The 26,869-nt window shown below is 35.4% G+C and overlaps 1 long non-coding RNA gene across 1 annotated transcript; it reads left to right on the top strand.

Annotated features, from left to right (window-relative positions):
• Positions 1 to 364: 364 nt before the first annotated feature.
• Positions 365 to 18,999, top strand: LOC136026151 (uncharacterized). The gene is made up of 3 exons (XR_010617218.1): positions 365 to 493; positions 15,963 to 16,270; positions 17,358 to 18,999. It is a non-coding gene; the product is annotated as an uncharacterized LOC136026151 (long non-coding RNA).
• The last annotated feature ends 7,870 nt before the right edge of the window (positions 19,000 to 26,869 follow it).

Below are 26,869 nucleotides of genomic sequence, written 5' to 3'. Positions count from 1 at the left end.
TCTATTTTAGTGCAACCTACCCAACAACATAAAATCAAGCTCAATAACTCACCACACTGGTACACAAAAGTGGTGCCTTCATCTTGGATACATCTGAAGACCTACTCCATGATTATTTATAATTGAAACTTCTGGTTCTGCCTTCTTTCCGAGTTAACTTGATATGAACGTACAAAATGTAAAAGTTGTTAAAAGTCAACTTTTCATTAACTTTCAGTCAACTTCTACAAATCGAACGCTAAAAGTTAACTCGGAATCGCAAATAAAACGTTGGAATGCTGGTTTCAGTCAACTTGAAAAGTGAATCAAACGCAACTCAGGAGTACTTGTCCGTGGGCTTGCACTTTCTAACCCCGAAAAAAAAGATTATTGAGGACAAGTGACGTTAATGTTACATATTTTTTTAAGTGAATAAACATGTGAAATCGTTAAGTCAAGAGAAAAGACAAGGAAACTGTAAAAAGTGAAAATAATCCTAGCTTTTCAGTGACCTGTAAGTAATCTTATGCATATTCTTAAGGATCTAAGGGGTTTTTGGTGTTCTAGGCCCGTCTTGCATAGGCTAAGCTTCATAAGGAGTCAGAAGAAAAGTTTGTTGGTTATTAAAAAAGGTTGGTTCTTAGGAAGGCAGCTATCACATTGGTGAGTTAGTCAAATATTACCACATAAAATAGGCCTAGTTTCTAACCATCCTATAATTTTTAGTTGAAAAAAATTTAGAATGATTAGGCCAATACCTGTAGCCTTTTATATAGTCTATATTTGCTGAGATTGCTATTTAAACTGGATTTTTAAGGTAAAGCAGAGGTAAAATTTTACTTTAGCTACTTTTGGCTATCTTTGAAAGAGGTTAGGCTAGGAAAATGAAACTTTCAAGGATGTGTCTACAGGCTAAAGTATGTCCCAGGAAGGTATTTTGAAGTACCTACCTCTACTTCTTTTCCCTCTAGACGGTCCTGAAATTTTTGGGTGCCTTAATTTTTGGTTCTCATTTTCTTTTTCTCTGGCCTTAGTTCTGAAAAGACAATTCCTGTTGATTGAGCAGAACTTTAAGCCATAACACTGTTTTTTCTAATTTTAGAAATAATCTTTTATGCCACCTCATTATAGGTTAAATATATGGCTGAAATTATTTATTCTCCATAAATTTTTGTTTTATTTGATTTCATTTATGTCAGTTGCTTTCTGTTAAAAATACATTTATTTTTTTACATCAAGCTTCTTTTTTTGTGAAAAAATTTGAACTGTTTTTTTTACATGTTGTATAAAATGTAAAGGAATACCTGGCTCTTCATTTCATAGATTCAACTAAAAGTCTTTGGGGCATCTTATATAAAAATACATCTGACACATTTTAATGTTTTTTCTTTTTTTAGATGACAAATGACACCATTAAAGTTTTGCATAAAAATTGTCTTAAAAAGTGCCAAGTTTAGAGAGTTATGTTAATATTCTTCTTACTGATCAGTATAATTGTTTTTAAAATTCCTTCTGTTTAAAGCATTTTAGAGAGATTCTGAGCCAACATGGGTATATTGTTGTCACAAATGATTTTTCTCAAATGGGCTGGTGGAAAACAAATAGAACATATAATTTCTCTGTTTTTATTATTTCAAGACTAGAATACCACAAAACAAAGCATTCATATTGCTAATTGTATCTTAAGTAAATACAATCCCTGATTGAGTTTTGCTGATACCTGTCTTAAAATTTATTTGTCTAAATAAAATACATATTGTTTGTGGGGCAGCAGTGAAAAATGGGAGCAACTATGACTTGAGTTTTTTTTTCAATATTTTCTTTTTCCAAATAATTTTGTTCTCTGGTGACATTTGTGTTCCTTCCTAAGTGGCTGACACTCTAGGTAGAGAATCCTTTATCCAAAGGGCACAGGTTTAATTCCTGGCATTAGCAGTTTATTTGGTTTGGGACAAAGGTCAGTGATGTGACTGTAAGTTCAGCCAGAATTGGCCCAAACTTAACAGGTTACCTAGAGAAATCTAGGGTCAGTAAGCAGGAAGGGCATGCAAAAGTATAGGATGACTGGCCCCTAGCTTCCTATTGCACTTCCTGGCTAAAGGACCACCTGGTCCTTTACTGGGCTTCTGGCTTAGCCATAGAAGCTTTCTTTTGAACCCATTAAATATAAGTACAAAGGAAGAAATGGGAGTAAGGTGGTCCTTCCTTTTCAATGAATTGTTGATGTACAGACAAGAGTGTAGGTCATAAGAGGTGGCTGGTGAGTGTTTTGCAAGGTTTAAAAATTTAGGGCAATTGCTTCAATTATGAATCTGTTTTCTTTAAACAGACTGAAGGGGCAAACCTCCAAGCTATGAGAAATTCAATCTCGCTTTGGTCTCTTTCCTTTTCAATGGGAACTTTCTTTGGATTTCTTTCAACCAAGTAACAACAGTAGGGACAGGATCAGGTATAAGTAACCTTCCACTTAGCCTACATACCCAGGGAAAAATCATGCAGCTATACTAATAATTGGTAAATTTTTTGTTCTTCATATTTTTGTTTTAATAATAAAGTGAACATACCCCTTGATGCCTTTTTTATATTCTTTACAAACATAATAAGGGTTTCAATTGCAATTTCAGATTTAAGCACTTTTTGAGCTCTTGAAAATGACCAGAATATACCCAAATAGTTTTTGGGCATAAAAGAGGTTAAAACATTGGTGTCAAACTTACTGTTTCATTATTAATCCATTTTTTAAATGTTGTATAATCTATGAGCACTGATTTTCCACAATTAAGTTGGATTAATAAATTTCAAAATATTATGCTGTTTATCTTCTTCTTTGATGCCAAAATTTCAATTAAAGTATGTGTTTTTGGTCATTTTTGACCAAATAATGTATGTTTTTCACTGCCAAAATTTGTTATGTTAAGTTAAGTCAAAAAGTGCTTAAATTTAAACTAGCAATATAAGCAATTATTATATTTGTAAAGAACATATGAAAAGGCATCATGTGGTATATTCACTTTATTTGTAAGTCAAAATATGAAAAACAAAAAATATACCCCTAAAATGCCTAATTTGCAAATATATAGCCCAAATTATATATTTCCAATGTTTTCTGCCACCTTTTACTTGTTTTGCCACAGTTGTGGCACCAGTTCTTGTTTTGCCACAGTTGCTTCAATTAACAGGTACTAGGGCTGAGGGATAGATTGGCAGAATCAATAGAAAATATGTAAATTCAGCTATAGATTCCCATATTAGGAGGGTTGGGGCTAAAGTAGAGCAGGGCTGCATGTAGAATGTGTTAGCTATAATTATTATGTAATTTACAAACAATCACCTTTTTTTTAACAGATTTTCTTCTATATGTCTGCAGGTCCTTCTCTTGGCTTGTACCACACCAAGCATTATATACCCAGAGAAGAATAAGTAGCAAAAAGCTATATATACATAAGCACATGTTATTTAACAATGACTTCTGTAGTGCTTAACTATGACCCCTTAGTAATATTGACAAGAAATGAGTAACAGAAAAAGTGAAATTTTGTCTAAATGGCAATCAGGAACTGGATACTGGCTCAAGGAGCCAAAATTGCATAGGATTTTCCTATCCTATGCAATTGAAATATTTTTCCCTTTTCAGAGCATTAAGACAATTTATCACAATAAAAAATATTCAAAGCAGCTTGAATGGAATGACTAAAAAAGGCAAATGACAACCACAATTTGCAATCTTACCATTAAACTTCTGGCCACACAAATTGTATTAGGCTACCCAGCTCTGAAATAATTGCTGAAGGTGTATTTGTCTGTAAAATTAGAAACAGGCCCAAAGCCCCAGCCTCTTCCTTGTCAGAACTTCACATAGCATTAAAGCAATAAGCATGTCCGAAAGCTCAAGTATGCAGAATTAATTTCGCATCCGTCTGGAATTCTTTGAAGAATTCTCAGTCTGGACTAGAATTTCATCTGTAATTGTCACAGGGTTATGACGTCAAAAAACCCTACAAAAGATTCTACGAAATTGCAGCATTTATCTGAGGTTTTTGAGAAGAAACTGAAGAAAGATAGTGGCAATCCATATCTAAAGCATAAGGAAGACCAGAGCATAAGGAAGGAAGGTCTGTTTCCAGAAAGATTTCAAATTCCAGAAATGTGTGATAAAAAAAACTTCCAATGTAAGTGGCTAAGAATATCTCAGTTTAAAAAAATTACTTGTGATCAGCAGCTTTAAGATGATTATCATTAAGGATGTAGATCTTCACCTTGCTCAGTGATCATAGAGCTTTAATTGTGTGATAACTGCTAAATACAATGATCATTGACTTCTTGTTCTGTTATTCTTGAAGCAAAAAAATTAAGCTGTTTTAAACAAAGAGAAAACATAAAATTTCTCATGCCCTGCTAAAGGATTATCTCTAAGCAGAGTGATAGCTGATCAGCAGTTTTTTGATAGTAGTTTAATAAAGTGATTGTTAATCTTCTAATTGAGTGACTTCTTGTTATCTCAGAAAGGGGTAAGGTTAGGAAAATGAAACTTTCAGGGGTGGGTCTACAGGCTAAAGTATATCCTGGGAAAGAATTCTAGAGTACTCACCTCCACTCCTTCTCCCTCTAGAGCCCTGAAATTCGCCTACATGACAGGTTTTGACAATTCTAACAGGTTTGTCAAAATTGAAATTTTGACAAAACAACATTTTGTCTTAATTTTTAGTTACCAGTTGCTTTTTCTCTGCCTTTAGTTCTGAAAATGCAATTCCTGTTATGAGTAGAATTCTGAGCCATATCAATGTTTTTTTTTCAAAATTTAGGAAATGTATTGGCATATCTTTAAAACTTATAAATTTGGATTGAGCAAAGTTGTGAAGCTGAAAACAATTTTGTTGTACTTCATTCAAGTAGAAGATCTATTTTGCGAGATTTCACTTTTATAACACTAATTTTGAAGGTCATCAAAGGTCAGGGCCCTCTAGAGAGAGAAGGAGTAGAGGTAGGTACTTCAAAATACCTTCCCAGGACATACTTTAGCCTGTAGATGCATCCCTGAAAGTTTCATTTTCCTAACATAACCCCTTTCTGAGATAGCAAGAAGTCAATCAACTAGAATTTTACCAAGTGATTTTCTTTTAAATAAAATTGATCTACCCTAAATAGGGTGATAATCCTGTCTTCAAGCAATCATCACATTAAAGCTGTAAACCCATTGTTAACGTCACAATGCAAATAAGCTGAAATAGCAGTATAATTGACTAAGTATCGGTGCAGTATTAGAATTTTAACCATGGTCTAGCTCCTTTAGAATTATGTTTGAGTGACCTGATGTGAGCTACCTCTTCTAATCAGGATAGGGCTTTAAACTAATTTCCCTGGGATCAAAAATATGATTCAACTGTCAGAGACAGAACCTTACCTATTCTTGAAATTATACTAAACAAATCTGATAAATTCTAGTAGGATACAATTTGGTGATATTTTGCTATGTACATTTATTCCATCTTTCATTTGAATTTGATAGTCCTTTCACTAACTTCAGCAAATCAAAAAAAAAATTCTACTTTTTGTGTATAGAACCCCCTCCTCTTTGCCTATTTGACCTAAGGTCAATGAAAAAAAAACTTTAAAAGCCTTAATCTTTTTGACCTAGGGTCATAGTCTCAGAATCTCAATCAAACAGATGGGTGGACAAATAGATATTGCAATGTCTGTGTTATCTATAGCTAACACATTTGATCCCAGAAAAGATTTAACAAATTTTATCATTGTCACATCAAATTTAGCATGCTGATGAACCTGATATTTGCCTTGTAGTGTCTTTTTTCAAATAATATTTATCAAAATGAAAAAAAGTTTTATTTTTGCTATTTAAGATGTTTATGATTTTGCAGAATGTTATATTTGAGCATGGGTGTGTGCTAGGATTAACAATGCTTATGACAGCAAAGGGTCTTCCATTTGTGGCACCACAGAGTATTGAATCCCTGACCCTGAACTCCTGAGTCAACTGTCATATTTGACATATGTGAAAAAAATGTATTTAATTTTTTTTGGCTCCTAAAGGTGCGATTGAAAACAGTCGGAACTTTGGGGTGTGAATCCCCTTATTTGTCCTGTTGGAAGGAGGCTAGTACTGTACTTGCAATTTTCTTGTTTCTTTACCACTTCAATGGTATTCTATGAACCTGTTCTTGTTCTTTGTAATATGCCTTTACTGTATTTGGGATATACCTGTAGGCTTCTCTTTGATACTCTACAATAGCATCCTTATTTAGATCAGGTTGCATATAGCTTTTTCTAAATGTTGTCAAGTCTCTTAAGTCACTTATACCTGATGCTTTCCCCACTGTTTTTAGTTGGTAAAAAAAAAATCCAAAGAAAGTTCCCATTGAAAAGAGCCCAAAAGTGAGATTGAATTTGTCAAAGCTTGGAGGTTTGCCCTTCACTCTGTTTAAAGAAAACAAATTCATAATCAAAGCTTTGTTCATTTCAATCTTAAGGGTGGCCCACTTTTGTGACAATTCATTAAATGGTTGTAAAGTGATACTTTTATTTATTTATTTGTCTTGTTTGAATTCTAAATGATTGTTTTTTAATCTTTAAATTGATATACATTCCTTACAAATTAATTAGTTGCACCACAGTTCCATTTGCAAGTTTTGACCTACTTTGTAACCCCTGGTCTCGAAATTGCACAAATTTATTGAAGTTAGGGAACATAGAACTCCTGTCTGTTTGAAGAAAATGGATGGATGTAAGTTGGTTTAATTACACTAAAGTCCTAGGGCCATTGCTATTAAAAAAAAACAATAAAGATTAACTATGAAATACTTGACATTACATAAGTATAACAGTCACAAAGAAAAACCATTCACAAAATTTTAATTTTGTGCTCAGTTGCCAACCTGAGCAATTGCCTTAAATTTTTAAACCTTGCAAAACATTCACCCCTGTTACATTCACCAGCCATCTCTCATGACCCACACTCTTGTCTATACATCAACAATTCATTGAAAAGGAACAACTACCCTACTGGCATTTTTTCATTTGTACTTATGTTTAATAAGTTTAAAAGAAACCTTATATGGCTAAGTCAGTAGGCCAGTAAAGGACCAGGTGTTCCTTTAGCCAGGAAGTACAATAGGAAGCTAGGGGCCAGCCATCCTATGCTTTTGCATGCCCTTCCTGCTTACTGTCCCTGCATTTCTTTAGGTAACCTTTTAAAGCTTGGCCAATTCTAGCTGAGCTAACAGAGTCCCAAACCAAATAAACTGATAATGCCAGAAATTAAACCTGTGCCCTTAGGACAAAGGATTCTCAAGCTAGAGAGCCAGCCACTTAGGAAGGAACACAAATGGACCACAGAACAACAATTGTTTGAAAAAAGAAAATATTGGAAAAAAACTCAAGTCATAGTTGGTCCCCATAAACAATGTGCATTTTATTTAGACAAATTAAATTTAAGACAGGTATCCACAAAACTCTATCAGGAATTGTATTTACTTAAGATACAATAAGCAATATGAATGCTTAGTTTTGTGATATTCTAGTCTTGAAATAATACAAAATAAGAAAAATTATATGTTCTATTTGTTTTCCACAAGCTCATTTGAGACTGCAATATGCCCATGGTGCACTTATAATCTCTCTAAAATGCTTTAAACAGAAGGAATTGTAAAGACAATGTTCTGATCAGCAAGAAAAATATTAACATAACTCTCTAAACTTGGCACTTTTTAAGACGACACTTTAGCAAAGCAAATGCAAAACAAAAGAATTCAGCTAAAAGGTGGTAAAATATATGACAAATCTAATTGGTCTAAATAATCAAAGCCTATAAACACAACTGCCTTCTAATCTCAATTCTTTGTGTTTCTGATTCTTAGCAGCAGCTTGGTAATGGAAAATCTCAGTTCTATTAGCCTACTAGATATGGTCTAGATGGTTCTGGAGACATTTATATTTTATTTTCTCTAGAGATATATTTAGTGCATAAGTGGATAAGCACTATGTTACAAATCTAATGATCACCCAATTTGCATGACCACTAGATTTCAAGGGCCAAAGAAAATTTGATCCTTGAATCTAGTGATGACCTTAGATCTTGATTGCCATCACAAGAAAGTCATGGGCCTGACTTATTGTTAGGCATAGGCCTACCAAAGACTATAGTAAATGCTAGATATACTCAGTGTCTGACCTAAGCTATCCAAAATCAAAGTCTTGACAATTGTGCGTGCATTATCTGTAAGAGAAAAAATTGCTCCTCCATCAGACATAGCAAAAGAATGTCCAGTACTTTAATTTGCAGTAGCAGCAAAGTAATCAGGAGCTATATGGAAGCTGTTTTCCATCTGATGGTTGATTTCTGTTGTGTTGTAGAGAAAATACGCTCGGCTTTCGCCCTCTGCGTCACCAAACAATAATTAAACTAAAATCATATAAACGAAAAGAACATACAAATCAAATAAATCAAATCATCTTCTCTTCTCACCACACTCATGTGACTGGGAGAAAAAAAAACAAAAAAAAACAATAAAATCAAATGAAATTACAACCAGTTGAAAATCTTTGTTGAAGACACAAAAACTCCCAATGCCTCCAATATTTTTAACTCCTTATCTTTACTAACACGAGTGAAACCTAAAACGAGAGGAGTGGACGTCTTCAGGCCCAATGATTCAATTTTTCTGATCAGAATATTTCTCTCAGATGTGAAACGAGGGCATTCTGAGAGAATGTGATCTATTGTTTCATCAATATTTACACACCTATAAAAAGGGCATGACTTGCTATCTGTAAGACGATATAGTGCTTGACAAGATCTGGTCATTGCATGACCAGTTCTCAGACGGAAAATAGAGTTAGCAATTTTCCTATTTGGGTGGATAAGGTGATGTGGGATATAATGCCCCTCAAAAGACAAAACATAAATATTTGCTGTTGCAATACATGTATTATTAATTCTAAGAGAACTTGCAGCAGAGGTTATTAACTTTGAAGTTTCATTTACAGTGAGAGCAACCTTCCAAGTTATTGGGTGGTGGATAGCCTGTTTTGCAATACTGTCAGCAATTTCATTTCCCTTAATCCTTATGTGAGAAGGAACCCAGACCATTTTCAGTTGAAGAGCATCAGAAGACATTATTTTCTGAATCTTTCCCTGTAGATGAACAATAATTGGAATAACTTTTCCTTGCCTCTTTTTTAGATCAGAAAGAACACTTTTAGAGTCAGAAAAGATAACAAATGCGCCTGATCCTACTTCCAGCACTGTATCCAAAGCTTTTTGGAGAGCAAGACATTCTGCATGGAAAATGGAGATTCCATCTGAAACTCTAATCCCAACTGATGAACCACTCCACTCAGAAAAAATGCCTATGGATGCCTTCCCATCATTTGAGACAGATCCATCAGTAAATATCTTTTTCCAATTATAAAATTCAACCATTTCAGCTAGTGTAAGTTGATGAAGGATTAGACTATTCATTTTATTCATTATATCCATGCCAGGGATTTTTATATCTATAACATTATCAATGCTATTAGGAGGGTTGGGCGATATCTGGGTCTGACAAGAAAAGATTAGGTTTTCAGGAACACCTATACCATTCAGCAAGGAGACCAACTTGACAATGGCTGGACTACTATATGTCTTCCGATTTTCATAGAGAAATGTATGATTTATGAGACACTCCTTGAGAACATGGAGGTTTTGGTTAGTATTTACTTTCATAAAGTAATTAGAAGAAAGTTTCAAGAATCTTTCTTCTAAAGAAGTTATATTAACTTCATTGAACAGAGCTGCAATAGGAGTACTTTTTAGTGCACCAGTGATTAATCTCAGGCCATGGTGAACTATTGATTCAATTTTAGAAATTAACTTTTTTGAAGCTGAGTAATAGACAGGGAGACAATATTCAATCTTTCCATATATTATAGATGTGAATAGTTTTGAAGACCATCTCGGCTAGCTCCCCACTTTTGCCCAGCAACAGCACGCATAAAATTCAGTCGTTTTTCAAGTGCATCACAAAGATAAGAGATATGATCATTCCAATTTAACTTACTATCCAGCCACATACCAAGAAATTTCACATTCCTGGCAAAATGAATTTGTTGTTTATATACAGTCAGATTAATTGAGGGACAGTCTTGCCTAGGGTCAATTTTCCTAGAAAAAACCATGCCAGTGGTCTTTGGTATAAAAAAAACAGATTTTTGTATTAAGCCATATTGACAGTTTATCAATTGCTCCCTGGATCTTGGGTTGACAAGCTTCAGGAGAGGAGCCTTCAGTGCAAAGGGCTAAGTCATCTGCATATAAGGCAAACTTTATTGAGGGCATATCAGCCAAAATAATATCATTAATCAGTATGTTGAAAAGAAGAGGACTCAAACTCCTCCTTGAGGAACACCTAATGAGACTGTACTAGCAGAGGAGCATATAGATCCAACTCTGGTTTTAATAGTCCTATTAAAAAGCACTGCCCTGCACCACTTCCAGAAATTATTTCCTACATTAAATTTATGAGCCTGTCTAAGGATTGCAAAGGGGCCCAATGTATCATAAGCCTTCTTAATATCAAAGAAGACTGCAGAAACAACTCTCTTTCTTGTAAAAGCTTTCTTAATGTCATGATCAAGTTGAATTAGGTTATCAAGGGTTGATCTACCTTTCTGAAAACCTGCTTGTTCAGCGATAAGAGAATTATCAATAAGGGGTTCAAATTTCAGCTTAATCATTTTCTCATAGAGTTTAGCAATGCATGAGGTTAAGGCAATTGGGCGGTATGAAGCTGGGTCAGAACGATCCCCTTTACCTTTATATATTGGGACTAGAATAGAAGACTTCCAAGCAGATGGGACAGAGCCACTTTCCCAACATCTGTTAAACAAGTAAAGAAGAGGGAACCAAGAAAGTCGGTGGAAGAGCTCTAAGCATCTTATTGTGGACCAAATCTTCACCCATTGCTGAGTCATTTAGAGACTGTATTGTAGAAGTTAGCAAATCCATATCAAAATCTTTGTCAAGATTAGCGACAGACCCTGGGGGATACTGAGCTTCCATAAACATAGAGTTATTGTATGTATTACTATTTGAAGATTGACCTGCGAAATAACTATTCAAAGACTCTGCCACTTCATATGGCTTGTACATAATTGAACCATCATTGGACTTAATCTCTAGAATAGACTGTTCACTATGCTGATAACCTACAAATTTTCTGAAATTTTTCCAAAGAGTTTTAGAAGGAGTTGACTGATTAAACTGATTTTCACAAACATCTTCCCAAGCTGCTTTTCTTTCAGCTAGGACATGTTTCTTAAAAGTAGCTTCGGCCTTTCTCATTTCAATTTTTTTGTAAAGGTTGCTTTTATCTGAAAGCCAGATTTTTCTAGCATTACACTTATTTTGTTTTAGTGATTCTAAATTATTATTCCAAAAGTGTACATTTTTTCCCTATTTTTTACTAGTTGTGTTTGGAGTTTAAAAAATAAATTTGAAGCATCAATGATCCTTTTAGTGATATTTCCATTAAAAACATCAATATCATTAATTAGAGCTGGTACCATACTCCCCAATTTAAGTGCCCATGGTTTCCAATTATCCTCATTGAAAATCCCTCTAGGAGCAATATTAAATTTAGAGAGAACTGGTCTTTTTGACAGTTCTGTAATAAGTGATTTCTTTTTCTTCTCCTGCTACTCAGTTGCTGTTGAGTAGGGATTTGAGGTTCAAAGAACAAATGACGAAAACAGCTTTCGGACTGAGTATTCAGAATTAACCCTGCATCCGGATGCAGCATTCTTTGTGAAATAAGCTTTCGGACACGCTCAATAGGCTATTTTACATGTGAAAAATGTTGTTATTCTCGTAGTTATTCGTGCCGTTTCAAGTGACATGTGGCCAAATAAGTATTTGCTGTTATCTTTTAGGGGTTAAACCCCGATAAGTGGAAATCCCATTGGACAAGTAAAAGAACACAGGGAAAAATTAATGGTCCAGCAAATTGTTCAGGTATTTAGACAACCCTAAACAGATAGGAAGCTTGTCTTTGTTTGTTGGCAATGTCATACTGGAGAAAAGTAGTGATCACTAGAACTAGAGACTACAGGAGCAGTCAAGCTGAAAAATACACGTTAAATATTATATTGCAAATAATTTTGAATAACTAAGAAACGGTCTGAAAATAGTTTGCTCAACCAACAGAAGCTTCGATGTTTCCAAATACAACCTACATGCCTGATATTAATGTACTTCGGTTTCAATTCAAGAATCACCTTTTGTTATTCAATCCTTACAAATATTAAATAAAACTAAAAGTTTCCAAAAATGAGATTTCCAAAGGAAAGTAAATCTTCAGCTTAAAACTTAAGACGAGAAGAAATCAAGTCCTAAAATAATTCAAACTTAATATGAACAAAATTACTATCAAATAATAAATGAAGCTCAAAGCCCCCTTATTTGCCCCTCTTTTCCAACTCCCCATCCCCTCCTTTCTAAGGACATTCAGTCAAGATTCCGAGATACCCATCTTGTTAAAAATCGTGGTTGTAGTGGTAGCTACAACGTAGTAAAAGACGAACACGGTCCATAGTAACAAGGAAAATTAGCCTGAAAAAAAGGTGTCAGATTGAAACAAAATTATATCATTTGAATTTTCTTGGTAAAAAAGATTGTACAAGGATACTTAAAGTCCCTTGGCTTGAAAAAAGAGGAAAATCCATAGGCTTGAAAAAAAGGAAAGTCACAGCAAACTAGTAAAAAATTTCCATGGGAAGCATCTCTTTTCCGTTTTTTCCTCTGCAGCTAGTAGGGCACTGGAGCATCGTAGAGAACAATTTAATGGCATTTTAAAGGAAATTACCCGATCTAATGAATTTTCAAATTTACAAAAAAAAATTTAAAAATAACTTTTTTTGAAAGCTGCATTTTCTTGAAAAGATTAATATGTTTACAGAGAGTAGATCTGTAAACAGAGAGTAATATGTTTACAGGAGAGTAGATTCTAAATTTTCATTCTGCAGAGAAGCATAAAAGGGTAATATAATCTAACTTACTTTTTCAACTAAAATCAGAGAGAAAATGAAACTGAATTCCATAATAGCTGCTGCTAAGGTGTTGGTTTTCGTCATTAGACCTGAATTCAGCTGGTCGGAAACAAAGCTCTCCAGTACTCCAACGACAGCAGAGAGAAGCTCCAGAAAAGTGATAACATTATAATGCCTTTCAACCCTCAGTGGGCCTCAAAACCAAAGAACCTGTTGATTTTGTTTTATTCGAAAGGAAAGAACTGAATATTGATACGCTTACATATGAAAATTAGCATTGGTACAGTTACATATAGAACTTATAAGAAAATAGAAGTGGAACTTCATGATAAAACACTATTTATTTTTATTGTATGGTTTCTTTCATGTACTAAACTATTTCCCAAAAATGGCAAACGCAAAAATATTTCGCATGTTTAACAAGGAAATAGAATATTGAATTGACAGTTTAAGATAAAAAATATATTATTTAGACCAAACAAAATTGACCATTCATTCCTTGTACTTGACACTTAAGATAGTGAACAGTTTTTTCTAACAAAAAATGGCGAGACTAATCAAAGACGCATTTGAATTTCTGTCTGGCGAAGCGAATTCTAACAACAAAAGTGATGAGGCTAACAAAGAACAAAGTGATTCAATTTTAAACAGCATGGATGCAGATGAACCTAATACACTAGTATCAGAAAATGAAAGTGCCAACAATAAATCTGTTTCGTCTGAAGGTTATAGTAGTGATGATTGTTCAGTTTTAGAGAGTGAGAATGATGGCCAAGATATTCCAATTGGAATGATTAAGAATCGAGTAGCAGACCACTGTGTGCAATTAAAAAAAAAACCTTTGGTTGGCTCTACGAATCATCACAGCAATAGTGACGAGTCTACAAAAAAAGAGAGCGATGTAAGCTTAAACAGTGAGAATGAAGACGAACCTAATGCACAAGCATCAGGCTATGAAAGTGGAGACGACGGATCCATTATCTCTGGATGGTATAGTAGTAATGATTCTTCAGTTTCAGAGAGTGATGATGAAGACGAACATCTTCCAACTGAAACAAATCGGAATCAAATAGCAGAAAACTATGTAAAGACCTGCAACTGGATTCTTTCTTACTACAAAGGGGACTTAAAGTCCTGGTCATGGCAATATCCTTACAAAAAAGCATACATCTCTGATATCAAAGGATTTTCTAGTGCTAAAATCAAATATGAATACTCTGAGCCACTTAGTCCATATCAGCAGCTCATTAGTGTATTACCGTCCGTGAGCAAAGAGTTAATACCTTTACCTCTTCGCCATCTCATGTCAGAAACCCCAGATTTTGATTCACCAGAATCAATCGCTCAATTTAAAAATAAAGTTGAGGAAGAGGTAAGTAAGTCCACAGATCTTACAGATGAAGAAATACAAAGAAACACTACCGATTGTTTGTACGTTTACGAATCCGGGAAAGAGGTTCAGAAGTTAAGTAGAAATGAAATTAAACAAAAAGTATCAGAAATGGAATTCTTAAAAACTAGAAATCCTGACGAAAATCCCTTGAGAAACTTAAAAAAATGTTATACTTTGTCTAAAACTAATGAAAAACAGCCGCTAGTTCTAAGATTAAAGACTTTATCAGAAGACGAAAGAAATATAAAAGACATAAGCCACAAGTTAATTGGAAAAGAGCTATATTGTGGATCACCTTACCCATTTCTTAGCAAATGTGTTGGCATAGCGGACGCTGCTACACATCTAGTCTTGAGGGAAGAGAATAAAAAAGTAAAGAAAGAGTTTAAAGATGAAGCGTCATCAGTTGAAAGGAAATATAAATTAACGGATAATATTGAAACTGGTCCAATATGGGGCTTACTTTACGTAAGACCTTTGGCTGGCAAGATATACACCGTAAGAAAAAATTTGGATGTCAAAGTAGTAAGCCAGTGGAAAGAAATGGTGATTCCTCATACCATTGAAAATACACTGTTAAAATGTGATACCAAAGTTCAAAATGAAATGAACGATTTTGTAAATGTAAATGAGTTATATCCAATTGGGTCTAGGGTGTTCATTATGAAAAATGAATTATATGGATTTCCTGCAGTAATCAAAGAACATCCACAAGACAAAGACAAAAGATTTGGCATCATTCGATATGATTATCGCCTTCTATTTGACTATAAAGTAGATGGCGCGTTAACAAATGACAAGTGTGCGAGTTGTTCTGTGAACCAACACGGAGAATTTGTAACGGAAGGACATGTATATGTAAAAATGCATCCCATGTATTTTCATAAGTGGACAATCCACAGTGGCACAGCTTTACCAGACAAATCCGTCATATTCAAAAAAAATGACAGAGTGGTACATATTCGTGAGAATCACAAGGTGCCATTTTGCGCTCTAGGAAAGATCGAAGTTGTTCCAAATATTTGTCCAAACGAAGAAAAATCAGATATTCTTCTAGAAGTAAAATTTGATAGAGTCTTTGACGACCAAGGGACGATCAGGAGACTTGAGCCAGCGGTGGTGGCTAAAGTTCACGCGTACTCTGTGATAAATCAAGATCATGCGAATCATATGAATTAGTCAGGGGGCTACACGAGGGAAATATTGATATTTAAAGATTGAGGTGACCAGCAAGCAGCAGAAGGTTTGAGTGTGCTATCTAATGCAATTGACCATGCTGAAAACAAAAATCGGTGTTATATAGTCGACAAATGGGTGCGACATCCACATTTCTTCAAATTCCCTAACAATCAATCGAAACTGCAAAACATATCTTAAAATTGATAAAAAAAAAATCACAGGTTACTCCTACATTGTTCAGCTATACCTCAGATCAAAGGTAATTAAATAAAGAATCATATTTTCTTTTCAAAACATTTTTATCTTTTGCTGTTCAGTTATAATCACAAAATTTTGACGAAAAAGTTATCACAATTTATTTCTCTTTTAGATTAATCTTGATCCATCTTGAAAATTTGCCTGAATGAGGTGTATATTTTTTCATGGGTTTTGTAGGAAATTTATTATCCTACAAAATGACTGATACAGAAATTCTCTAAACCTTCTCGTTTTTGAACTATCAGCAAAAAGTGGATCTATCCATTGTGAATGCGTCAGGATTCACCTGGCAAGATAAATTTTCCAAGATAAGATGAATAGAAAAAGTCAAGCAAAGGAGTCTAAAAGCAAAATTATGGAGGACCTTAAACTTGATTTGCACATGAGTGGAGCTTGATGTAAGAGGTGTAGACACTGAAGGTAGGCTTTCCTTGTGAAACATATATACAGTTCAAAGGTTGCTGATATGTCCTGCTCTGAATGCCCAGGTCAGGCAGAAGCCAGGCACATGACCATGTAATAAATAAGTTGAAAAGCGTAGGCTAGCGGAAACTGTTTTTCATTAAATGTTGTTCATTTAAGAGCTCTACTTAGCAGCCGTAGAATAAATTGCAGCTGCAGTATTTAGATTTTATTGCTATTTTGACAGTTCTGTACTTCTAGCCTACTCTTTTGGGTTTTCAACTATCGATGAGTGTTGACCTCTTGTGTAAAAAGTCTCTCTTTTCTGGTTTTTAAATGACTAGGCCAGGATCGGGGTTCCAGGCTAGGGACAGGATCCTGGTTCGTTGACTAGTTTAACGAAGTAGGTTCTCAACTACCAGTGAGTGCTGGCCTCTTGTGTGAACAGTCTCTCTTTTCAGGTTCTTAAATGACTAATATCATTGAGTTAAAAGAAAATGCTAATCCAGTTAAGTGATATCTAAGGATAATCACACTTAATTCACAGGCTAAGCTTCTACTTTGTTTCTTGCTGTCAGTGCATGTAAGTCCTTTTTACTGATATAATAGTAGTAATCAAAGTGATTTGTTTCAGTACCGTGCAGGAAAACTTGAACAGAATCAGGTATTGGTGATTGGTGTTTTGACAGTATTTATGATTTCAGTAGCGATGAATACTGCGCTCAAAAGCTAACTTAAACTTTTTTTTTTGTCTTTTAACAGTGCCGCCGGGATTCCGTTAAAGTGGACGCAATTTTCTTTTACCAAGGAAGAAATTCCCAGCCCGCTAGACGTTTTCCTACTCGTATTCTACTCTGTACTCACCATCGGAATCCTTTCGAGTAGACCGAATTCATTTCTACTCGACAGGAATTCTTGCCAGTGTAAAGGCTACATTAATTTACTCCTGTAATAAAAGTTGTACAACAAATGCGAAACTCGGTTTTATCTAGAGAAATGACACAGACTGTTAAGCCATAAGCAAATTATTTTCCCAGTATTGTTAGCCGTGTTTTAACATTAGCTTTTTCAGGAATACAATTCCCTCACTAATTTATTCTTTCAGATGGAGAAACTATAGAAAACGGTTTGATTTTTTGAGAGCCCCTAAAAAATAAGAAAGACTGATTTTCTTTATGCTTTGTTTTTCCAAGATCAAAAGAAAGAAAATCTGTCAATCATCAAAAGCTCTCAGAAGCTACTTGAGACATTGGAAACATTTGCTGATCCCAAGTTCAGAAGATTGCTGACTGAGGCGTCAAAAGACAGTTTTGTTTCTAAAAGTACGAAATGGTATTCCAGCTGTCACGGCCAACTTATGTACACCATCAGGAAAGGAACTTCTGCTCCAGAGGGGGTGTTCCAGCACTGAAAATGTAAGCCCTATCAGAAAAAAAAACACCTTTGGAACCTGCAGCCGTTTCCTTCTTATACAAAATCTGTTGTTTGATTTGCTCCAAAATAGCAAGCAGTAAACAAAACTCTCTAGAGTTATTCAATGTTGAAAATTTTTCTCGCAGTGAAGCTATTGTCCTGAAAGCTAATCTTTTCTGGCTTACATTGCCAGTGGTATTCAGCAGAGTTAGTGGGACTGACCTAATAGCAGCTGAGGCAAAGTACCACAAAAAGTACAGTGACAAATTTATGGCTACGAAGCCAAAATGTGACGTTGTGCATGATGTGAACAAAACAATATTTGCCCAGTTCTTAGAAGAGGTTAAGTCTAAGCTTAAAAAAAGAAGGATTTACCACATTTCTGATTTCAAAGAAAAGCTAAGAAAAGTTTTCATTGACAATGAACTTGTTTGGCAGAGGCATAGACTCCTTTGGCTTAAAAGAAGTTTGGACAGACATTTCGGGATCCAGCTAATCAAGCTTGTGGATCCTAGAAAAGGGACGCTTACCATCTGAAGGGAACAGCTTCGGCTGGCAATATAGCAGCACAAGTTTAGGCGAGGATTGAAGAATTTGAATACAGTGCTGTTCTTATATATTCTTATGATGCTGGAAGTGAAGCTCAAATTCGACTATGATATATATTCTGACGTAGCTGTAACATCGAAATTTGTGATATTGAGTGAAGACGAACTTGGTGATTGATCGCTTTTTGATGTTGGAAATGATGATGGAGAAGGTGATTTGCAAAAACGTCATTGTTGCCTCACACGGAAAAGACACAGACCACTTTACCTCTTTTAACGAATTAAGAGTGCATTTGTACCCTCGAAAGTAGGAGCTTAAGTATTTGCCACCATCTGGCGCTGCTTTAGAGTGTCATCTAAGCGCGTGTACATGTAGTTTGAAATTTTTTTAGAAACAAATCGAGCAAAGCCACAGTTTCTGGATCCCCTGCAATTTGGCTGGATGTTTCAAGACGTTGGGGTTAGGCCAGTTGTGTCTACCCTTCACGTATTTCCAGAGGGTGTGGTCCCCCAGTGCTGCTCGTGCAAGCGCTGGACAAAAAATGTTCATGTGCTGGAAATAGACCTTGCGATTTACTTTGTGGCTGTGGTGGGAAGTGTTTTATGGACAAGTTTGATATGCTTGATGCATAATTTGATATGCCGAGCTACTTTTTAACTTTTGTAGTAACAAGTGACGCTCACAAAATCCGTAGCAGGTATTAGTATAGTAGTCATTTTTTTTGTTCATTCAAGTTTATTGAATAATAATCTTGTCAAGTTTACTAATAATTATGATTAAGAATCCAAACAGAGCTATAATCAAGGTCATTGTTGAGTATAGTGGCACTCTTCAAAATTTTCATTTTTTGGGGTCAAGCATCTCCCAGCCGAGTATATAACACCCACTTTCGTGACCAGCGCTATCGATTATTCCGCTGTCAAACCTTCTGCTGCTCACTGATCACCTACCTGACACATTTTCGTTGAGTGGCTCCCCTGACTAAATTTTAAATGCATCGAACAGAACTATCTTAATTTAATGCAGAATTATCTAAGTGATAATATTGATAAGAAATTCAGTGTAGATAAAATGACGGAATATCTAGAAGTAAAAGAAAAAGAGTGAACAACATCAAAAGGAATGACAACAACGATAGGTAGATTACTCTGATATATTGTAAGAATATATTAGAACCCAAACTTACAAGAAAAAACTTAAAACACTTAAACAGCCTAATCTCATACAACAAAACAAGTAAGACTGTAACTTCTTGGACAAGATGTGTCACATTGGAACTCAAAAAAAAGAAGTAATAAGTCAGAAGGTGCAGAGTGAACTAAGATATCGCTTGATGCAAACTCGGAAAATTGGAGTGCTCGGCCAAGTAGTTCCCAACCAGTTTTAGACTATCTCCCACCTATGCATTTTTTAATCCTCCCGATACACCCCCTCACTTTAATTTCGAATTCTGTTATCCAAAATTTAACAAGTATTCACTTGAGGGAGGCTTAAATGGACATTAGCTTGGTACCTTTTCCTGGTCGTCTTCTAGGCATATTTTATGTTAATGAAAAATACTGCCTTCATGAGGCCTCATTTATACAGGCACGCAATCTATAGCCTCATCAAATTATTTTTACTAGAAGTATTTTCGGGAGCATAACAACATCTGTTGTATCTTGGTCCAGGTGGCTAAGGCAGTGTTCCGTTGGGGAAAATCTTTGGTCTTACACACGATTCTTAGACTTTTAGAAGTTATGGACCTTTTTTTCTATGGGATGTGATCGTCTCTTATTAGGTCGCAAGCTACCACTCCCACCCGGATAGTTTGAACTGAAAATTAAAATAATTGCTCTAACACATTGCTCTATCATCTCCCGCCTATGCATTTTTTAATTCTCCCGATACACCCCCTCACTTTAATTTCGAATTCTGTTATCCAAAATTTAACAAGTATTCACTTGAGGCAGGCTTAAATGGACATTAGCTTGGTACCTTTTCCTGGTCGTCTTCTAGGCATATTTTATGTTAATGAAAAATACTGCCTTCATGAGGCCTCATTTATACAGGCACGCAATCTATAGCCTCATCAAATTATTTTTACTAGAAGTATTTTCGGGAGCATAACAACATCTGTTGTATCTTGGTCCAGGTGGCTAAGGCAGTGTTCCGTTGGGGAAAATCTTTGGTCTTACACACGATTCTTAGACTTTTAGAAGTTATGGACCTTTTTTTCTATGGGATGTGATCGTCTCTTATTAGGTCGCAAGCTACCACTCCCACCCGGATAGTTTGAACTGAAAATTAAAATAATTGCTCTAACACCATAAATATTTATGCAGTTTACATAATAAATTTAGGGACGTTAAACTGACAACTAAAATAAAATAAATCTACTTGAAATTTTCTTTTTTGCTATGGCAAAATAGCACAGTATTATGAAGATGCGCACTTTAAGAGTTCAACCAAAAAATGTTTGGTTTCAGGAGACATTTATAACTTTGAACTGAAAGATGAAATAAAGCATTATATAAAATTTTCAGGAATTATTGTAGTTCAATTCACAAATCAAATCTTTTGTTAAAAACCTTCGAAAAGTTACTGCATTTTATTATATAACTATATCTACATATTTTTATAATGATAAAAAAACTATTCTGATCTTCTTATGCGAGATGGTGCAAACGAATTAACATTCGTTACTCCAATTCTATACTAAAATATAGTTTTTCGTAAAAATTTATTTAAATTAAAAATTGTTTTTTGTAATTAAAAAAAATTCCATATACAGGAATTTCCTTTAAAGTGAGCCATTAAACCGCCCTTTATTATGACAATTATGACGTCATTCATCAATCTTGAGCATGAAAATGTAGCTGTTTCATAAAAAAATAGATCTTATATTAAAAACTGTATTTGTTAATTAAAAAAATTCTAAATGCAGGAATATTCTTTGAAAAAGGCCATTAAACAGCCTTCTATTATGTTCTAGCACCCAGTTGGCTGTGAAAAAAACGTAAAGAAAAAATATAAACCTGCTGTTGATGTGGAATTTCGCATTTCAAGCATCTTTTCTTATTTTTCAAGCCAAGATATTTTCTTTGTTGTTCAAGCTAAGGGACTTTTAGTTTGCTATATAGGAGTATCGGACAAGGCGGTCCTAACAGTTTACTTCGTTTTTTATATGATTCTAGTCTTTGGAGCTAAGGGCTATTTCATTTTTATTAGGGGCCTTGATCGTCTTTTACCAGGTTGCTAGCTACCGCTGTGACCCGGATGACCTGGGGGCAGATTAGGTATATACAGAAAGGGTAATCGTATAAATTTTAGATCCTGCTTATCGGATTAGTGATAAGAAGCTCTAGTGCCTCTTTTAAAATTGAGACTGATAGAAGGGTGGAAGGGTGGATAGAAAGGTGGACCCCTCCACACTTTTTATTCCCTGAAATGTATCTGATAGAAATGTTGTAATAGCCATTTGTTGTCTTAGAAACTTTAAAAAGGGCTCATTCAACTGAAAATTAAAATAGCTAGTGCCCTTTTTAATAGTCGAAAGTGTTTGGAGGGCAACTAACCCCCCTCGCACGCCCACAACATACCCGAAAACATCGAATCAAAATTTTGAGATAGCAATTTTGCTGAATCTAATTGAAAGGTTCAGAAGTTACGTCTTTGAGGATGACACCCCTTCCCCTACAGCCCTCAGGGCAAGAAACGCAACTTATGTCCAGGGTGCATATACGGTTTAAATAAAAAGGGTGCTCGTATAAGCTTTGGAGGGGGGCTTCTTGGATTGGTAATCGGAAGCTCTAGTGTCCTTTTTTAGATTAAAAGTAATCAAAGGGTGGATGCCTCCAACCCATTTTTCCCCGAAAGGCATCTGATAGAAATTTTGAAATGACCATTTGCTGTCAAAGAAGCTTCAGAAAAGGCTCATTCGAATGGAAATTGAAAGGGGAAGATCCTTTTTTATAAGTCAAAATGACTGGACAGCAATGAGCTCCCCTCCCCACCCCATCAATTCCCAAAACACATCTGATTAAATTTTGAGATACTACTACTACTACTACTAATAACTCACTGCAGCTCCAAGCCGCCTGAGGCCAACACAACTACGCACGGTCCTCCTCCAACCTAATTTATTTACAGCCTCCCTCTTTACACCCTCCCAGGAAATTCCCGTTTCCTTTAAATCTTTATTTATGAACCCAGACAAGGACGACCTGCTTTCCGTGTAGCCCCAGACGGTTGGTCAAAAAGGACAATCTTCAGTAATCTGTCATTCTTCAGCCGTAGAACGTGGCCTAGCCATCTCAACCTTTCTTTCATTATAGCCCTAGAAAGCGGGATTGAACAACATTTTTCGTACAACCTACTGTTTGAAATAGGGTCAGTCAGCCGGGTACCCAGAAAAATCCATAGGCAATTTCTCTGGAAAACATCTAGTAAATTTTCATCTGCTTTTCGGAGCGCCCATGCTTCAGAGCCATATTTGACCACTGTATTACTGTAGCTTCCAATATTCTAATCTTGGTTTGCAGACTTATCTTTCTATTCTTCCAAACTTTTTTTTAACTGTGAAAAAACATCCTGAGCCTTAGCTATTCTACCTTTAACATCTTCACTGCTCCTACCATCTTTACTAATAACACTACCAAGGTAACTGAAGCTCCCAACCTGATCAATCTTTTCGTTACCTAACGGCACCTGTTCATCTTCACTTATTCCTAGCCTTAGTGTCTTATTCTTCTTAACATTAATTTTCAAGCCTATTTTAGCACCCTGAACTCGCAAAACCTCTAAAAATTCATTCATTTTGCTCACACTTTCATCTAATATGCTTAAATCATCAGCATAATCTAAGTCCAGGAGTGTTTTCCTCTCCATTTGATTCTGTGGTATCCAATTGCCTTTTCTGTGCTCCTTAAGACTAAGTCCATCAAAATTATCCATATAAAGGGGGATAGAACACAACCCTGCTTAACTCCTGACTTAATACAAAACCAGTTGCTAACCTCATCTCCTACTTTAACCGCAGCAGTATTATTCTCGTACATATCACAAATCACTTTAATGTATTTTTCTGGTATACCATATAACGATAAGACTTTTGCTAACGCTCTTCTATCAACAGAATCGAAAGCTTGTTCATAATCGATAAAACTGAGGACCAGAGGTGTTTGACAACGAAGGGACTTCTCAATTTTTAACCTAAGAGTGAAAACTTGGTCGACACATCCTCGTCCTTTTCTAAAACCGCATTGTTCTTCCCTTAAAACTTTGTCTACAGCATCTCTCAGTCTAAAAAGTATCATATTACTCAGTAATTTGCTACCTACAGAGACCAGACTAATGCCTCGATAATTACGACACTCACTCTTGTCACCTTTCTTATACAGTGGTTTAATTAAGGTTTTCCTAAAATCATTGGGTACTTCCCTTTTTCAAAAATCATATTCATAATCTTCTGTAGCTTATTCCTAACCTCAGAGCCACCATATTTAAGAAATTCATTAATCATACTATCAGCACCTGGGGCCTTATTATTTTTTAATCCTTTTAGTACTGTCGCTAATTCTTCCTCACTAAACAAATCTTCCTTTACATCCAAGGTATCACAAACTTTTGCATGCTATTTTGTTTATTGTTGTTGAAAGGTCTAGAATTTATGGCTTTAAGAATGACACAACGCCCCCCCCCCCCTACAGTCCTCAGCACAGGGATTTTAAGCTATTCGCCGATGGCATATAAGGCTCTTATGTAAAGGGTGGTCGTTTTAAGAGTCAAAGAGATCAGGGGCTGCCGCTCCCTACGTCTTATTTTTCATAAAAGCTTCCGATAACGTTTTAAGTAGCTATTTTTTCAAAAATCCTCCAAAGATCATATAGTAAGGCCTTTGGGGTGGAAAGAATCCGCCAGAGTTTGAAGGTAAGGACTGAAAGTTATGCCCCTGGAGTATATTAGGTTTTTATGCGAGGGGTGGTCGTGTAAACTTTAGAAGAGGGTCATTTAATTTAAAATGGATAGTTCTAGCTTCTTTTTAAGAGTCAAGCATGACAAAGAGCAGCTAGCCCCCATCCCTGACATACTCTTTTTTCGAGACACAATCAACTGAAATTGTGAGACAGCCTTTTTGTCGCCAAATGTCCAAAAATCATACAGCGATGTTTTAGGGTGGACACAATCCCCCAGAGCTCATGTGCAACGGTTGTAATTTATGCCCCAGGCCATATAAGGTTATTTGGTAGCCAGTGGTCGTATAGGCTTTGGATCAGATGGAGCTCATTTGATTGGAATTATGAAGTTCTAGTGCCCTTTCTAATAGTAAAAAATGGTTGGAGGGCAATTAGCCCCATCAAGCCTATCATTCCTCAAAATGTATCCAATCGAAATTTTAAGACATTTTTTTTGTTCAGCCTTTTTGACAAGTCTAGTAATTATCTCTTTGGGGATCTCAACCTGCTCGAAGTCCGCAGGGCAAAGGCTGTAGGCTAGGCACTTTGTTCATTGATTACACACAGTATATGTTATTGAGAAGGTATGTATGTTTTAACTTTACCTTACAAGACGACGAAGAGCATTCCTGTGAGCCTTTCAGGGAGAATTGTGAAGTAAATCAAAACACATTATGCGCCTTAGGGTAGACAAAAGGGTGTAACACTGGAATAGCTAAGTATTTTAATTTGGAACATTCAATGAATGATAAGGGAGACAATAAAAAAGACCATATTTGCATGCTACCAATGCTAGTACAGCTACCACTACTATTTCTACCAGACTAATCTATTTAAAGAATTAACGGGAAATTAGGGCTAAATCAAAATACGCTATATGCATGCCAATTGTCAAAATAACGTGTCCCAAAAATTGATTTTGGCATAAAGCTGGAACTTTCAAAGAATACTTAAAGGGGAATATCATCTCACCAAAAGAAAGTATATGCACACTACTGCTATCAGGCTACAAACAGGCTATCAAAATGACATATCACCAAAGTCATTGCAACTGCTAATTGTACTAAGTTAAAACCTCTATGACTTAATGAGTGGAATGTTCTGCTGATCAAAAGGCAAAATGTTAATACTATTACTAGTAATATCAATACTATTATTGTGACTACTATTACAACTCTACCTGGGGGTATAAAGGTGAAATTTTCAATTAATTTTGAGGGGTCAGGTGAACTGAATCACAACACGTGTTCTATTTGAAGCTATCAAGCGGGTGTAATAGCCGTATCTTGGGAACAGTTTGGTGTGTGAAGTTAAAACTAACAGGGCTTGGTGTGATGGATGTTGAACTAACCAAAAGAAAACATTTTTAATCTAATGCTACTGCTTCTGCTTCATGCTGCTACCATTGTTACTACCATAACTACTACCATTGTTACTACCATAACTACTTCCATTACTACTACTGCTAATACTCCTTCCGCCGTTGTTAAAACTATGGATTATTACGTGAAAATTTTGGGACGTATAGTAGCTAAATGAAACTGAATCGAAACACACTATGCCCACACAGGTTGCCAAGCGGACACATCAGAAATATTTCAAGAACGGTTGATGGTATTAAGTTGAAAATTTCAGAGTGTGTTGAAGCGGATGTTGAAGAAACCAAAGATACAATGCGTATACTTCCACTAATGCTGCTACAGCTATTGCTACTGTGCAATCTAAGGGTATTAATGTAAGCTTTTCAGGTACATTCAGGCGGATGTTAACTTAAATCAAAATAAACTATGAGTATCTTGACTTTCAAAAAGCTGACACAGCAATATCTAAACAAAAAAATAAATTATTAAGTTACACCTTTAATGGTAAGTTTTGGGGGATTTTGAACTAGCCAGAAGGCACTAATTGTATACTTTTAATAGTACGACTACAGTTGCTGTTGCTGTAACTAATGACGCTAAGGGTATCAAGGTAAATCTTTTAAGGGAAAGTTTACAAGGAGTTTCAATTAGGCGAAAAAACTGTGTGCCTGCAGGTTGTCAAAAGGGCATATAGGCAATATCATAGACTGCATCATTTTATAACAGCTAAAAATATCGTTGAAGGTTTTAAACGAGCTAATTTGATGAAATATTAGTTCTGGTGGTATTTTTAAGAGTAAGAGAGACTGGAGATTAAGCAGCAATTCTCTCAAGCCCATACATTTTCCAAGCACATACACTCAAATTTTGAAACAGCCACTTTGTTCAGCATACTAGAACAGGCCAGCAACTATGTCTTTGGAGATATTTGGTATGATAACTCCCCACAATTATACAATTAGACTATTGTGCCTCAAAAATAAATGTTTCTTTAAACTAAATCAAAAGCGACTTTGCTTATGGTTGCCGAAAATGCACTTTAGCAATACATTGAGATCCACTGGGAGTATTAAGTTAAAACTTTTGGGCTATTACTACTATTATTTCTACTCTTACAATAGAAATTTTTGGGAATGATATTGTTGTATTTTTTAGGTAAACTTCAGGGGTAATTAAATTAAATTAAAAGATACTGTTTATGCTGGATTAAAAAATGTTGAAAATTTTTTTACATGTAAATAGCAACCCAAATTATGGATTCTTATATTTAAAAAACTGATAAGGTACGAAATATAATTTTTTCTGCGAAAAATACTATGTCGATAAATAACGAACAAGTTAATTTTAAAAACTTTTTC

The sequence above is a fragment of the Artemia franciscana genome, chromosome 4, assembly GCF_032884065.1.
Source record: "Artemia franciscana chromosome 4, ASM3288406v1, whole genome shotgun sequence".
NCBI lineage: Eukaryota > Metazoa > Arthropoda > Branchiopoda > Anostraca > Artemiidae > Artemia > Artemia franciscana.
The sequence above is the reverse complement of the archived record's forward strand: the minus strand, read 5'-3'. Positions and strand labels throughout refer to the sequence as shown.